This window comes from Phyllobates terribilis, unplaced genomic scaffold, assembly GCF_046119375.1.
Source record: "Phyllobates terribilis strain yellow unplaced genomic scaffold, ASM4611937v1 Scaffold_65__1_contigs__length_7625178, whole genome shotgun sequence".
Lineage (NCBI taxonomy): Eukaryota > Metazoa > Chordata > Amphibia > Anura > Dendrobatidae > Phyllobates > Phyllobates terribilis.
In genome coordinates, this window is record NW_027362825.1 from 676,572 (window position 1) to 691,236 (window position 14,665).

Here is a 14,665-nt window from a genome sequence, read left to right on the forward strand (position 1 = left end):
GTTAAGCATTCCAGTGTTATTGCCACATAAATTGATACATGTCAAATTTAAAAAACGGTGCTTGGTCATGAAGCTCAAAATTGGCTGTAACTAATAGGTTACAAATCAATATTAAAATAAAAGAAATCATGGCATATTTCCTTTCATCACAAGTAATGCTCAGCTTTCTACTGCTTAGCTTAGAAAGAGTTAAATTACAAAAGCAAAAAGAAGTCAGGATGGCTGAGTGGTCTAAGGCGCTGTGTTCAGGTCACTGTCTCTCCTGGAGGCGTGGGTTCAAATCCCACTTCTGACATTAGAATTTTATTTCAAGAAATTGTACAGCTTCACTCCTGTTACTGATTAGTTGGGGGTCCGCTCTATTGGTGGCAATCTCAAATCGATATCTAAAAGTGATGGGGCTTAGCAAAACCAATTCTCAACGTTGGCACTTTGGCAGTATTCCTTTGGGTCTTTGAGGCAAATCTTAAATAGAGATGAGCGTTGTTCTACTCGAACTGTTCGCCAGTCTCAAATTCGAGCTGTTTTGGGCGGTGTTCGAGCCGTTCGGCGAACACGAACAATTTGAGAAAAATTTGGCTGTTCGAGGTTATGTTCGATATCTGTTCGTGCACCAAAATCATAACTGGAGTTTTTCTCAGTAATGATGAAAATTAATGTTAATACGCAGTTTGAGTGTACAGCGGGGTGGGGGGAGGGGCAGGGGATGGATTTCTGCAGGAACAATGAAGATCTCCATTTTTTTTTTCTCTTTCCCGCATTTACAGTGGGGAGGTGCAATCTGTCAGCCTATCACCAGCGCACACACGGAGCGAAGTGCTTTTTTTCACACAAGCAAGGGCATGTGTCAATGGCAGTGTATGTCACATGTCCCTGCCCTATAATTCCAAGCCATTTTCCCCGTCGCCACCATTTTCTCACTGCTGCAGCTGCATGTTAGATGGCACCGCTGTTGCTGTGTGCGCTATAACTTGTTAATTTCAAGCCAATTTTCGCACAAATCTACAGATAGCTTGGGAGTAGGGAATAGTTGTGATTGCAGTCCTTTTAAGGACTAGGTTACAGCATTTCCTACGACTTTTATCAGGCAGGTCTGTGCTCTTAAATAGATAGATTTTGGGAGTAAAGACTAATTGTAATTGGAGTCCTTTACAGGACTAGGTTACATCAGTTCCTATCAGTTTTTGCCAGGCAGGTCTGTGCCAGTGCTGTGCAAGTTTTTTTCACAGCAATTGGCTGAATCTAGCAAAGCTAATCCTTTTTGGCCTATTGCAGAGTGTGTTAGTCAGTGGAGTAGCCTATCTGTGTTGCAAGATATACCACCTGTGTATAGAATACCAATTTTTTGTACTGCACCTAGTGAAGTAAAATCTTTTGGGCATAGCATCATTCTATTAGTCCATCTATACTGACCTCCATCAGGTTGCAAATTGAATATAATTTTTTTCTGCATCTAGCTCTGAAAAAATATTGGGCTTCTAGCTGTGTGGGACTTGTTGTATTAGTCCATCTATACTGACCTCCATCAGGTTGCAAACTGAATATATTTTTTTCTGCATCTACCTCTGAAAAAATATTGGGCTTCTAGCTGTGTGTGGGACTTGTTCTATTAATCCATCTATACAGACCTCCATCAGGTTGCAAACTGAATATATTTTTTTCTGCATCTACCTCTGAAAAAATATTGGGCTTCTAGCTGTGTGTGGGACTTGTTCTATTAATCCATCTATACAGACCTCCATCAGGTTGCAAACTGAATATATTTTTTTCTGCATCTACCTCTGAAAAAATATGTGGCCTTCTAGCAGTGTGTGGGACTTTCTCTATTAGTCCATCTATACTGACCTCCATCAGGTTGCAAACTGAATATAATTTTTTTCTGCATCTAGCTCTGAAAAAATATTTGGCCTTCTAGCAGTGTGTGGGACTTTCTCTATTAGTCCATCTATACTGACCTCCATCAGGTTGCAAATTAAAAATAATTTTTATCTGCATCTACAGTACCTCTGAAAAAATATTTGGGCTTCTAGCTTTGTGTGGGACTTGTTCTATTAGTCCATCTATACTGACCTCCATCAGGTTGCAAATTGAATATAATTTTTATCTGCATCTAGCTCTGAAAAAATATTTGGCCTTCTAGCAGTGTGTGGGACTTTCTCTATTAGTCCATCTATACTGACCTCCATCAGGTTGCAAATTGAATATAATTTTTATCTGCATCTAGCTCTGAAAAAATATTTGGCCTTCTAGCAGTGTGTGGGACTTTCTCTATTAGTCCATCTATAATGACCTCCATCAGGTTGCAAATTAAAAATAATTTTTATCTGCATCTACCTCTGAAAAAATATTTGGGCTTCTAGCTGTGTGTGGGACTTGTTCTATTACTCCATCTATACTGACCTCCATCAGGTTGCAAACTGAATATATTTTTTTCTGCATCTACCTCTGAAAAAATATTGGGCTTCTAGCTGTGTGTAGGACTTGTTGTATTAGTCCATCTATACTGACCTCCATCAGGTTGCAAATTAAAAATAATTTTTATCTGCATCTACAGTACCTCTGAAAAAATATTTGGGCTTCTAGCTGTGTGTGGGACTTGTTCTATTAGTCCATCTATACTGACCTCCAACAGGTTGCAAATTGAATATAATTTTTATCTGCATCTAGCTCTGAAAAAATATTTGGCCTTCTAGCAGTGTGTGGGACTTTCTCTATTAGTCCATCTATACTGACCTCCATCAGGTTGCAAATTAAAAATAATTTTTATCTGCATCTACAGTACCTCTGAAAAAATATTTGGGCTTCTAGCTGTGTGTGGGACTTGTTCTATTAGTCCATCTATACTGACCTCCATCAGGTTGCAAATTGAATATAATTTTTATCTGCATCTAGCTCTGAAAAAATTTTTGGCCTTCTAGCAGTGTGTGGGACTTTCTCTATTAGTCCATCTATACTGACCTCCATCAGGTTGCAAATTGAATATAATTTTTATCTGCATCTAGCTCTGAAAAAATATTTGGCCTTCTAGCAGTGTGTGGGACTTTCTCTATTAGTCCATCTATACTGACCTCCATCAGGTTGCAAATTAAAAATAATTTTTATCTGCATCTACCTCTGAAAAAATATTTGGGCTTCTAGCTGTGTGTGTGACTTGTTCTATTACTCGATCTATACTGACCTCCATCAGGTTGCAAACTGAATATATTTTTTTCTGCATCTACCTCTGAAAAAATATTGGGCTTCTAGCTGTGTGTAGGACTTGTTCTATTAATCCATCTATACTGACCTCCATCAGGTTGCAAATTAAAAATAATTTTTATCTGCATCTAGCTCTGAAAAAATATTTGGCCTTCTAGCAGTGTGTGGGACTTTCTCTATTAGTCCATCTATACTGACCTCCATCAGGTTGCAAATTAAAAATAATTTTTATCTACATATACAGTACCTCTGAAAAAATATTTGGGCTTCTAGCTGTGTGTGGGACTTGTTCTATAACTCCATCTATACTGACCTCCATCAGGTTGCAAACTGAATATATTTTTTTCTGCATCTACCTCTGAAAAAATATTGGGCTTCTAGCTGTGTGTGAGACTTGTTGTATTAGTACATATATACTGACCTCCATCAGGTTGCAAATTAAAAATAATTTTTATCTGCATCTACAGTACCTCTGAAAAAATATTTGGGCTTCTAGCTGTGTGTGGGACTTGTTCTATTAGTCCATCTATACTGACCTCCATCAGGTTGCAAATTGAATATAATTTTTATCTGCATCTAGCTCTGAAAAAATATTTGGCCTTCTAGCAGTGTGTGGGACTTTCTCTATTAGTCCATCTATACTGACCTCCATCAGGTTGTGTAACGGGTCTGGGAGGTGGAACCTCTGAGCTACTATACAAGGGGGCGGTCCTTGTAAGGGAGCGGGTGGCGACCAGGGTAGACGGGCAGGCAGTCACAGCAGGTGAGCGGGACAGTCTCTGAATGAACGGGCAGGAGGTCACGGCAAGTGACCGGGGCAGTCTCCGGATAAACAGGCAGGAGGTCACGGCAAGTGACCGGGGCAGTCTCTGGATAAATGGGCAGGAGGTCACGGCAAGTGACCGTGGCAGTCTCTGGATGAACGGGCAGGAGGTCACAGCAAGTGACCGGGGCAGTCTCTGGATGAACGGGCAGGAGGTCACGGCAAGTGACCGGGGCAGTCTCTGGATGAACGGGCAGGAGGTCACGGCAAGTGACCGGGGCAGTCTCTGGATGAACGGGCAGGAGGTCACGGCAAGTGACTGGGGCAGTCTCTGGATGAACGGGCAGGAGGTCACGGCAAGTGACCGGGGCAGTCTCTGGATGAACGGGCAGGAGGTCACGGCAAGTGACCGGGGCAGTCTCTAGGTAAAGGATTGGTACGACCTGTGGCGGCAGATGATAGACTTGAGCTCCCAGGTGAGCAGGCGAGAGTCTCTGGATGAACGGGTGGTCACAGCATGTGACGGAGGAGCCTCCAGGAGAACCAACAGACAGGTAGCAGATGAGCGCTCCCAGGTGAGCGGGCAGGAGTCTCTGAACAGGCGGGTGGTCACAGCACGTGACGGCGGAGCCTCCAGGTAGGCTAGCAGGCAGATAGCAGATGTGCGCTCCCAGGTGAGCGGGCAAGCTGGTCCTTAGACAGACTGACAGGAGTTGGAAGGCAGACCGTCGGACCTCAGGCAAGCAGGCAGGTAGCAGGATATCAGGTAGGAATTAGACAGCAGACTGGCAGGTATCTGGCAGGTAACTGGCAATGGGACCTGAGGGCTGAAGCAGAGTAGTGAACAGTGCTACAACATTACTCGGGCACCTCCATTTTGGAGGAGGTGCCTTTTATATGGGAGGTCCTCCGGCAATTGGCCGGGGACTCCTTAGGACGGCGCGCGCGGTCCCTTCAAGAGAGGGGGAGCGCGCGCGCGCGCGCCCTAAGCACACTGCCGGGGAAGGAGCGCGTGCCGGAAGCAGCGGGGAGAGCAGCACTGGAGGACGCCGCGCCAGGAGCGGGGAGGTGAGAGGGACGGCGTCTCTGACTAGAACGGGGCAGAGACGCCGATGCTACAGGTTGCAAATTAAAAATAATTTTTATCTGCATCTACCTCTGAAAAAATGTTTGGGCATCTAGCTGTGTGTGGGACTTGTTCTATTACTCCATCTATACTCACCTCCATCAGGTTGCAAACTGAATATATTTTTTTCTGCATCTACCTCTGAAAAAATATTGGGCTTCTAGCTGTGTGTGGGACTTGTTCTATTAGTCCATCTATACTGACCTCCATCAGGTTGCAAATTAAAAATAATTTTTATCTGCATCTAGCTATGAAAAAATATTTGGCCTTCTAGCAGTGTGTGGGACTTTCTCTATTAGTCCATCTATACTGACCTCCATCAGGTTGCAAATTAAAAATAATTTTTATCTGCATCTACAGTACCTCTGAAAAAATATTTGGGCTTCTAGCTGTGTGTGGGACTTGTTCTATTAGTCCATCTATACTGACCTCCATCAGGTTGCAAATTGAATATAATTTTTATCTGCATCTAGCTCTGAAAAAATATTTGGCCTTCTAGCAGTGTGTGGGACTTTCTCTATTAGTCCATCTATACTGACCTCCATCAGGTTGCAAATTAAAAATAATTTTTATCTGCATCTAGCTCTGAAAAAATATTTGGCCTTCTAGCAGTGTGTGGGACTTTCTCTATTAGTCCATCTATACTGACCTCCATCAGGTTGCATATTAAAAATAATTTTTATCTGCATCTACAGTACCTCTGAAAAAATATTTGGGCTTCTAGCTGTGTGTGGGACTTGTTCTATTAGTCCATCTATACTGACCTCCATCAGGTTGCAAATTGAAGATAATTTTTATCTGCATCTAGCTCTGAAAAAATATTTGGGCTTCTAGCAGTGTGTGGGACTTTCTCTATTAGTCCATCTATACTGACCTCCATCAGGTTGCAAATTGAATATAATTTTTATCTGCATCTAGCTCTGAAAAAATATTTGGCCTTCTAGCAGTGTGTGGGACTTTCTCTATTAGTCCATCTACACTGACCTCCAACAGGTTGCAAATTAAAAATAATTTTTATCTGCATCTACAGTACCTCTGGAAAAATATTTGGGCTTCTAGCTGTGTGTGGGACTTGTTCTATTAGTCCATCTATACTGACCTCCATCAGGTTGCATATTGAATATAATTTTTTTCTGCATCTACCTCTGAAAAAATATTTGGGCTTCTAGCTGTGTGTGGGACTTGTTCTATTACTCCATCTATACTGACCTCCATCACGTTGCAAACTGAATATATTTTTTTCTGCATCTACCTCTGAAAAAATATTGGGCTTCTAGCTGTGTGTGGGACTTGTTGTATTAGTCCATCTATACTGACCTCCATCAGGTTGCAAATTAAAAATAATTTTTATCTGCATCTAGCTCTGAAAAAATATTTGGCCTTCTAGCAGTGTGTGGGACTTTCTCTATTAGTCCATCTATACTGACCTCCATCCGGTTGCAAATTAAAAATAATTTTTATCTGCATCTAGCTATGAAAAAATATTTGGCCTTCTAGCAGTGTGTGGGACTTTCTCTATTAGTCCATCTATACTGACCTCCATCAGGTTGCAAATTAAAAATAATTTTTATCTGCATCTACAGTACCTCTGAAAAAATATTTGGGCTTCTAGCTGTGTGTGGGACTTGTTCTATTAGTCCATCTATACTGACCTCCATCAGGTTGCAAATTGAATATAATTTTTATCTGCATCTAGCTCTGAAAAAATATTTGGCCTTCTAGCAGTGTGTGGGACTTTCTCTATTAGTCCATCTATACTGACCTCCATCAGGTTGCAAATTAAAAATAATTTTTATCTGCATCTAGCTCTGAAAAAATATTTGGCCTTCTAGCAGTGTGTGGGACTTTCTCTATTAGTCCATCTATACTGACCTCCATCAGGTTGCAAATTAAAAATAATTTTTATCTGCATCTACAGTACCTCTGAAAAAATATTTGGGCTTCTAGCTGTGTGTGGGACTTGTTCTATTAGTCCATCTATACTGACCTCCATCAGGTTGCAAATTGAAGATAATTTTTATCTGCATCTAGCTCTGAAAAAATATTTGGGCTTCTAGCAGTGTGTGGGACTTTCTCTATTAGTCCATCTAAACTGACCTCCATCAGGTTGCAAATTGAATATAATTTTTATCTGCATCTAGCTCTGAAAAAATATTTGGCCTTCTAGCAGTGTGTGGGACTTTCTTTATTAGTCCATCTACACTGACCTCCAACAGGTTGCAAATTAAAAATAATTTTTATCTGCCTCTACAGTACCTCTGGAAAAATATTTGGGCTTCTAGCTGTGTGTGGGACTTGTTCTATTAGTCCATCTATACTGACCTCCATCAGGTTGCAAATTGAATATAATTTTTTTCTGTATCTACCTCTGAAAAAATATTTGGGCTTCTAGCTGTGTGTGGGACTGGTTCTATTACTCCATCTATACTGACCTCCATCACGTTGCAAACTGAATATATTTTTTTCTGCATCTACCTCTGAAAAAATATTGGGCTTCTAGCTGTGTGTGGGACTTGTTGTATTAGTCCATCTATACTGACCTCCATCAGGTTGCAAATTAAAAATAATTTTTATCTGCATCTAGCTCTGAAAAAATATTTGGCCTTCTAGCAGTGTGTGGGACTTTCTCTATTAGTCCATCTATACTGACCTCCATCAGGTTGCAAATTAAAAATAATTTTTATCTGCATCTACAGTACCTCTGAAAAAATATTTGGGCTTCTAGCTGTGTGTGGGACTTGTTCTATTAGTCCATCTATACTGACCTCCATCAGGTTGCAAATTGAATATAATTTTTATCTGCATCTAGCTCTGAAAAAATATTTGGCCTTCTAGCAGTGTGTGGGACTTGTTCTATTAGTCCATCTATACTGACCTCCATCAGGTTGCAAATTGAATATAATTTTTATCTGCATCTAGCTCTGAAAAAATATTTGGCCTTCTAGCAGTGTGTGGGACTTTCTCTATTAGTCCATCTATACTGACCTCCATCAGGTTGCAAATTAAAAATAATTTTTATCTGCATCTAGCTCTGAAAAAATATTTGGCCTTCTAGCAGTGTGTGGGACTTTCTCTATTAGTCCATCTATACTGACCTCCATCAGGTTGCAAATTAAAAATAATTTTTATCTGCATCTACAGTACCTCTGAAAAAATATTTGGGCTTCTAGCTGTGTGTGGGACTTGTTCTATTAGTCCATCTATACTGACCTCCATCAGGTTGCAAATTGAAGATAATTTTTATCTGCATCTAGCTCTGAAAAAATATTTGGGCTTCTAGCAGTGTGTGGGACTTTCTCTATTAGTCCATCTAAACTGACCTCCATCAGGTTGCAAATTGAATATAATTTTTATCTGCATCTAGCTCTGAAAAAATATTTGGCCTTCTAGCAGTGTGTGGGACTTTCTTTATTAGTCCATCTACACTGACCTCCAACAGGTTGCAAATTAAAAATAATTTTTATCTGCCTCTACAGTACCTCTGGAAAAATATTTGGGCTTCTAGCTGTGTGTGGGACTTGTTCTATTAGTCCATCTATACTGACCTCCATCAGGTTGCAAATTGAATATAATTTTTTTCTGTATCTACCTCTGAAAAAATATTTGGGCTTCTAGCTGTGTGTGGGACTGGTTCTATTACTCCATCTATACTGACCTCCATCACGTTGCAAACTGAATATATTTTTTTCTGCATCTACCTCTGAAAAAATATTGGGCTTCTAGCTGTGTGTGGGACTTTCTTTATTAGTCCATCTACACTGACCTCCAACAGGTTGCAAATTAAAAATAATTTTTATCTGCCTCTACAGTACCTCTGGAAAAATATTTGGGCTTCTAGCTGTGTGTGGGACTTGTTCTATTAGTCCATCTATACTGACCTCCATCAGGTTGCAAATTGAATATAATTTTTTTCTGTATCTACCTCTGAAAAAATATTTGGGCTTCTAGCTGTGTGTGGGACTGGTTCTATTACTCCATCTATACTGACCTCCATCACGTTGCAAACTGAATATATTTTTTTCTGCATCTACCTCTGAAAAAATATTGGGCTTCTAGCTGTGTGTGGGACTTGTTGTATTAGTCCATCTATACTGACCTCCATCAGGTTGCAAATTAAAAATAATTTTTATCTGCATCTAGCTCTGAAAAAATATTTGGCCTTCTAGCAGTGTGTGGGACTTTCTCTATTAGTCCATCTATACTGACCTCCATCAGGTTGCAAATTAAAAATAATTTTTATCTGCATCTACAGTACCTCTGAAAAAATATTTGGGCTTCTAGCTGTGTGTGGGACTTGTTCTATTAGTCCATCTATACTGACCTCCATCAGGTTGCAAATTGAATATAATTTTTATCTGCATCTAGCTCTGAAAAAATATTTGGCCTTCTAGCAGTGTGTGGGACTTTCTCTATTAGTCTATCTATACTGACCTCCATCAGGTTTCAAATTGAATATAATTTTTATTTGCATCTACCTCTGAAAAAATATTTGGCCTTCTAGCAGTGTGTGGGACTTTCTCTATTAGTCCATCTATACTGACCTCCATCAGGTTGCAAATTAAAAATAATTTTTATCTGCATCTACCTCTGAAAAAATATTTGGGCTTCTAGCTGTCTGTGGGACTTGTTCTATTACTCCATCTATACTGACCTCCATCAGGTTGCAAACTGAATATATTTTTTTCTGCATCTACCTCTGAAAAAATATTGGGCTTCTAGCTGTGGTGGGACTTGTTCTATTAGTCCATCTATACTGACCTCCATCAGGTTGCAAATTGAATATAATTTTTATGTGCATCTAGCTCTGAAAAAATATTTGGCATTCTAGCAGTGTGTGGGACTTTCTCTATTAGTCCATCTATACTGACCTCCATCAGGTTGCAAATTAAAAATAATTTTTATCTGCATCTACAGTACCTCTGAAAAAATATTTGGGCTTCTAGCTGTGTGTGGGACTTGTTCTATTAGTCCATCTATACTGACCTCCATCAGGTTGCAAATTGAATATAATTTTTATGTGCATCTAGCTCTGAAAAAATATTTGGCCTTCTAGCAGTGTGTGGGACTTTCTCTATTAGTCCATCTATACTGACCTCCATCAGGTTTCAAATTGAATATAATTTTTATCTGCATCTAGCTCTGAAAAAATATTTGGCCTTCTAGCAGTGTGTGGGACTTTCTCTATTAGTCCATCTATACTGACCTCCATCAGGTTGCAAATTAAAAATAATTTTTATCTGCATCTACCTCTGAAAAAATATTTGGGCTTCTAGCTGTGTGTGGGACTTGTTCTATTACTCCATCTATACTGACCTCCATCAGATTGCAAACTGAATATATTTTTTTCTGCATCTACCTCTGAAAAAATATTGGGCTTCTAGCTGTGTGTGGGACTTGTTGTATTAGTACATATATACTGACCTCCATCAGGTTGCAAATTAAAAATAATTTTTATCTGCATCTACAGTACCTCTGAAAAAATATTTGGGCTTCTAGCTGTGTGTGGGACTTGTTCTATTAGTCCATCTATACTGACCTCCATCAGGTTGCAAATTGAATATAATTTTTATCTGCATCTAGCTCTGAAAAAATATTTGGCCTTCTAGCAGTGTGTGGGACTTTCTCTATTAGTCCATCTATACTGACCTCCATCAGGTTGTGTAACGGGTCTGGGAGGCGGAACCTCTGAGCTACTATACAAGGGGGCGGTCCTTGTAAGGGAGCGGGTGGCGACCAGGGTAGACGGGCAGGCAGTCACAGCAGGTGAGCGGGACAGTCTCTGAATGAACGGGCAGGAGGTCATGGCAAGTGACCGGGGCAGTCTCTGGATAAACGGGCAGGAGGTCACGGCAAGTGACCGGGGCTGTCTCTGGATAAACGGGCAGGAGGTCACGGCAAGTGACCGTGGCAGTCTCTGGATGAATGGGCAGGAGGTCACGGCAAGTGACCGGGGCAGTCTCTGGATGAACGGGCAGGAGGTCACGGCAAGTGACCGGGGCAGTCTCTGGATGAACGGGCAGGAGGTCACGGCAAGTGACCGGGGCAGTCTCTGGATGAACGGGCAGGAGGTCACGGCAAGTGACCGGGGCAGTCTCTGGATGAACGGGCAGGAGGTCACGGCAAGTGACCGGGGCAGTCTCTGGATGAACGGGCAGGAGGTCACGGCAAGTGACCGGGGCAGTCTCTAGGTAAAGGATTGGTACGACCTGTGGCGGCAGATGATAGACTTGAGCTCCCAAGTGAGCAGGCGAGAGTCTCTCGATGAACGGGTGGTCACAGCATGTGACGGAGGAGCCTCCAGGAGAACCAACAGACAGGTAGCAGATGAGCGCTCCCAGGTGAGCGGGCAGGAGTCTCTGAACAGGCGGGTGGTCACAGCACGTGACGGCGGAGCCTCCAGGTAGGCTAGCAGGCAGATAGCAGATGTGCGCTCCCAGGTGAGCGGGCAAGCTGGTCCTTAGACAGACTGACAGGAGTTGGAAGGCAGACCGTAGGTCCTCAGGCAAGCAGGCAGGTTATCAGGCAGGAATTAGACAGCAGACTGGCAGGTATCTGGCAGGTAACTGGCAACGGGACCTGAGGGCTGAAGCAGAGTAGTGAACAGTGCTACAACATTGCTCGGGCACCTCCATTTTAGCAGTGTGTGGGACTTTCTCTATTAGTCCATCTATACTGACCTCCATCAGGTTGCAAATTAAAAATTATTTTTATCTGCATCTAGCTCTGAAAAAATATTTGGCCTTCTAGCAATGTGTGGGACTTTCTCTATTAGTCCATCTATACTGACCTCCATCAGGTTGCAAATTAAAAATAATTTTTATCTGCATCTACCTCTGAAAAAATATTTGGGCTTCTAGCTGTGTGTTGGACTTGTTCTATTAATACATCTATACAGACCTCCATCAGGTTGCAAACTGAATATAATTTTTTTCTGCATCTAGCTCTGAAAAAATATTTGGCCTTCTAGCAGTGTGTGGGACTTGTTCTATTAGTCCACCTATACTGAACTCCATCAGGTTGCAAATTCAAAAAAATTTTTTGTCTGCATCTAGCTCTGAAAAAATATTTTACCTTCTAGCAGTGTGTGGGACTTTCTCTATTAGTCCATCTATACTGACCTCCATCAGGTTGCAAACTGAATATATTTTTTTTCTGCATCTACCTCTGAAAAAATATTTGGGCTTCTAGCTGTGTGTGGGACTTGTTCTATTAGTCCATCTATACTGACCTCCATCAGGTTGCAAATTGAATATAATTTTTTATTGCATCTAACCCAGCCAATAGTTTTGGCCTAATACCACAGTTTGTCCACTCAGCTCTGCTCGGTTCCCATCCATTGTTTTTTTGTGCAAACAACTCCAGAGTTGTGAATTAGTTAACCACCAAAATGAGTGGAAAAAGGCCTGCTGCTGGTGGAAAGGGGAATAGGAGTGTTGGGAAGGGGAAAAAAGGTTGTGTCCGTGGGGTAGGTGTTAAAGCAACAGTAACATCTACAGAAGAAAGACCATCTTCCAGCCAAACTAAAATGTCTACTTCTTTTAGCGGACAATGTGATAAGATCCCTTTCTTACAGCCACGCCAATCGCTACAAATTCCAGATGAGGCACAAAAACAGCAGGTGCTTCAACGGATATCAAGTGCTCCTTTAAGTGGGCTCTCCTCCACATCAACTTCAACATCACAAATACTCCAGTCCTCAAAGGTGTCACCCCAATCGCACTTGCTTCCTCACAGCTCCCAAATCTCCAGCTGTCCGTCTGAGTATGAGGTAGAAAAAATGGTTGAGTCTGCAGAGCTGTTTACTCATACTATAGCCTGGGAATCAGAGGTCGACTCCAGCGCTTCTGTGAATCCAGACGAGGAAATGATCTGCACTGATGCCCAGAATCTTTATGAGTCGGATCCAGGACCAGACGCAGAAGGTTCTGACCATAATGTAGACCCTCATTCCCAAACTGTAACTCCTGTTGGTGGAGACAATGAGGAAGACGATGATGAGACGCAAATACCTGATTGTAGTGACAACTTTAGTTTTTTGTCAGGGCAGGAACAGGTTGGCTCTGAGGACGACGGGTGTGATAACGCACAGGGTGATGATGATGAGGTTGGAGATCCCACTTACTGTCAACCCACAGTCAGCCAAGAGATGAGGTCAGCAGAGGAGGTGGAGGAAGATGCTAGTGACGACGAGGTCAGGTTGCGCCTTCCTGGACAGAGACGTAGTACTGGAAGCACGTCAACAACTGCATCCTCAAACACAACTCTGCCTCTCACCACAAGTCGTGGTGGCTCATCAGGTCGCATGGGTGCTAAGCCTTGCATAGCCTGGGCATTTTTGAAGATCGATAAAGATGAACCAACTCGTGTTATCTGTAACATTTGTCAGCAAAAGCTAAGTAGAGGCCAAAAAATACATAGTTTGAGTACTTCATGCATGAAACGGCACATGGACATGCAGCATAAGCTGCAGTGGGAAGCTCAGTGTGCTACAATGCGGCCTAGCCGGCCGGGCCAACCACCGTCTGCCGTATCTTGTGCATCCGCGGCCTCTTCATCCTCTGTGACTGGGGGGACAGCAGTCACACCTGTTATGGGGCGCAGACCTGCCACCTCTTTACCCGCAACAGCCAGCGTGATTGGCAGGTCATCATTTTCTTTGGAGGTGGTAACACCAGCTGGTGTTGAGCGCTGTCCGACATCGATAGAACCACCTTTGGATCAAGGCAACCTAACATGTCCGCCTGCATCTTCCTCACAGACTGGCAGTTTGCCGGGGACACCCTTATCAACCCCGTCTAAGCAAAATAGCCAGGCCTCGGTCCCTCAGATGTTGACAAGTAAAAGACCATTTCCTCCTAGCCATGAGAAAGCTAAGAGGTTGAATTTCACCATCTGCAAGCTCTTGGCTACGGAAATGCTGCCTTTCCGCCTGGTGGACACAGAGGATTTTCGAGACCTTATGTCCGTCGCAGTGCCCCAGTACCAGATGCCCAGTCAGCACTACTTCTCAAAGAAAGGTGTGCCTGCGCTCCACCAGCATGTCGCACACAACATCACCGCTTCTTTGAGAAACTCTGTGTGTGACAGGGTGCATTTCACCACAGACACTTGGACGAGTAGGCATGGACAGGGGCGTTACATGTCGCTGACTGGGCACTGGGTAACTATGGTGACAGCAGGACAAGGGGCTGCTGTCCAAGTCTTGCCGTCCCCACGAGTTGTGTGTCAATCCTCTTTATGTCAAAGTTCCTCCACTGCTTCTACCTCCTTAACCTCCTCTCAGTCTTCCACCTGCACCCAAAGCCTGTCTGGTCATGCCACAAGCTTTCTAACTGCGCAGAAGGGATCCTGCACACCTCCTTACTATGCTGGCAGTAGGGCTCAACGTCATCAGGCGGTTTTTACTTTGAAATGTCTGGGAAATGTGAGTCACACAGCTGAGGAGTTGTGGTCAGCTCTGGAGAGCCAATTTCATGAATGGTTGTCTCCACTGGACCTGAAACCAGCGAAGGCCGTGTGCGACAATGCTGCAAACCTGGGTGCGGCCCTTCGCCGGGGCAATGTCACACACGTGCCTT

General features: G+C 42.7%; 1 non-coding gene across 1 annotated transcript; it reads left to right on the forward strand.

Annotated features, from left to right (window-relative positions):
- Positions 1 to 212: 212 nt before the first annotated feature.
- TRNAL-CAG (transfer RNA leucine (anticodon CAG)) lies at positions 213 to 295 on the forward strand. The gene has a single exon. It is a non-coding gene; the product is annotated as a tRNA-Leu (tRNA).
- Positions 296 to 14,665: the final 14,370 nt, after the last annotated feature.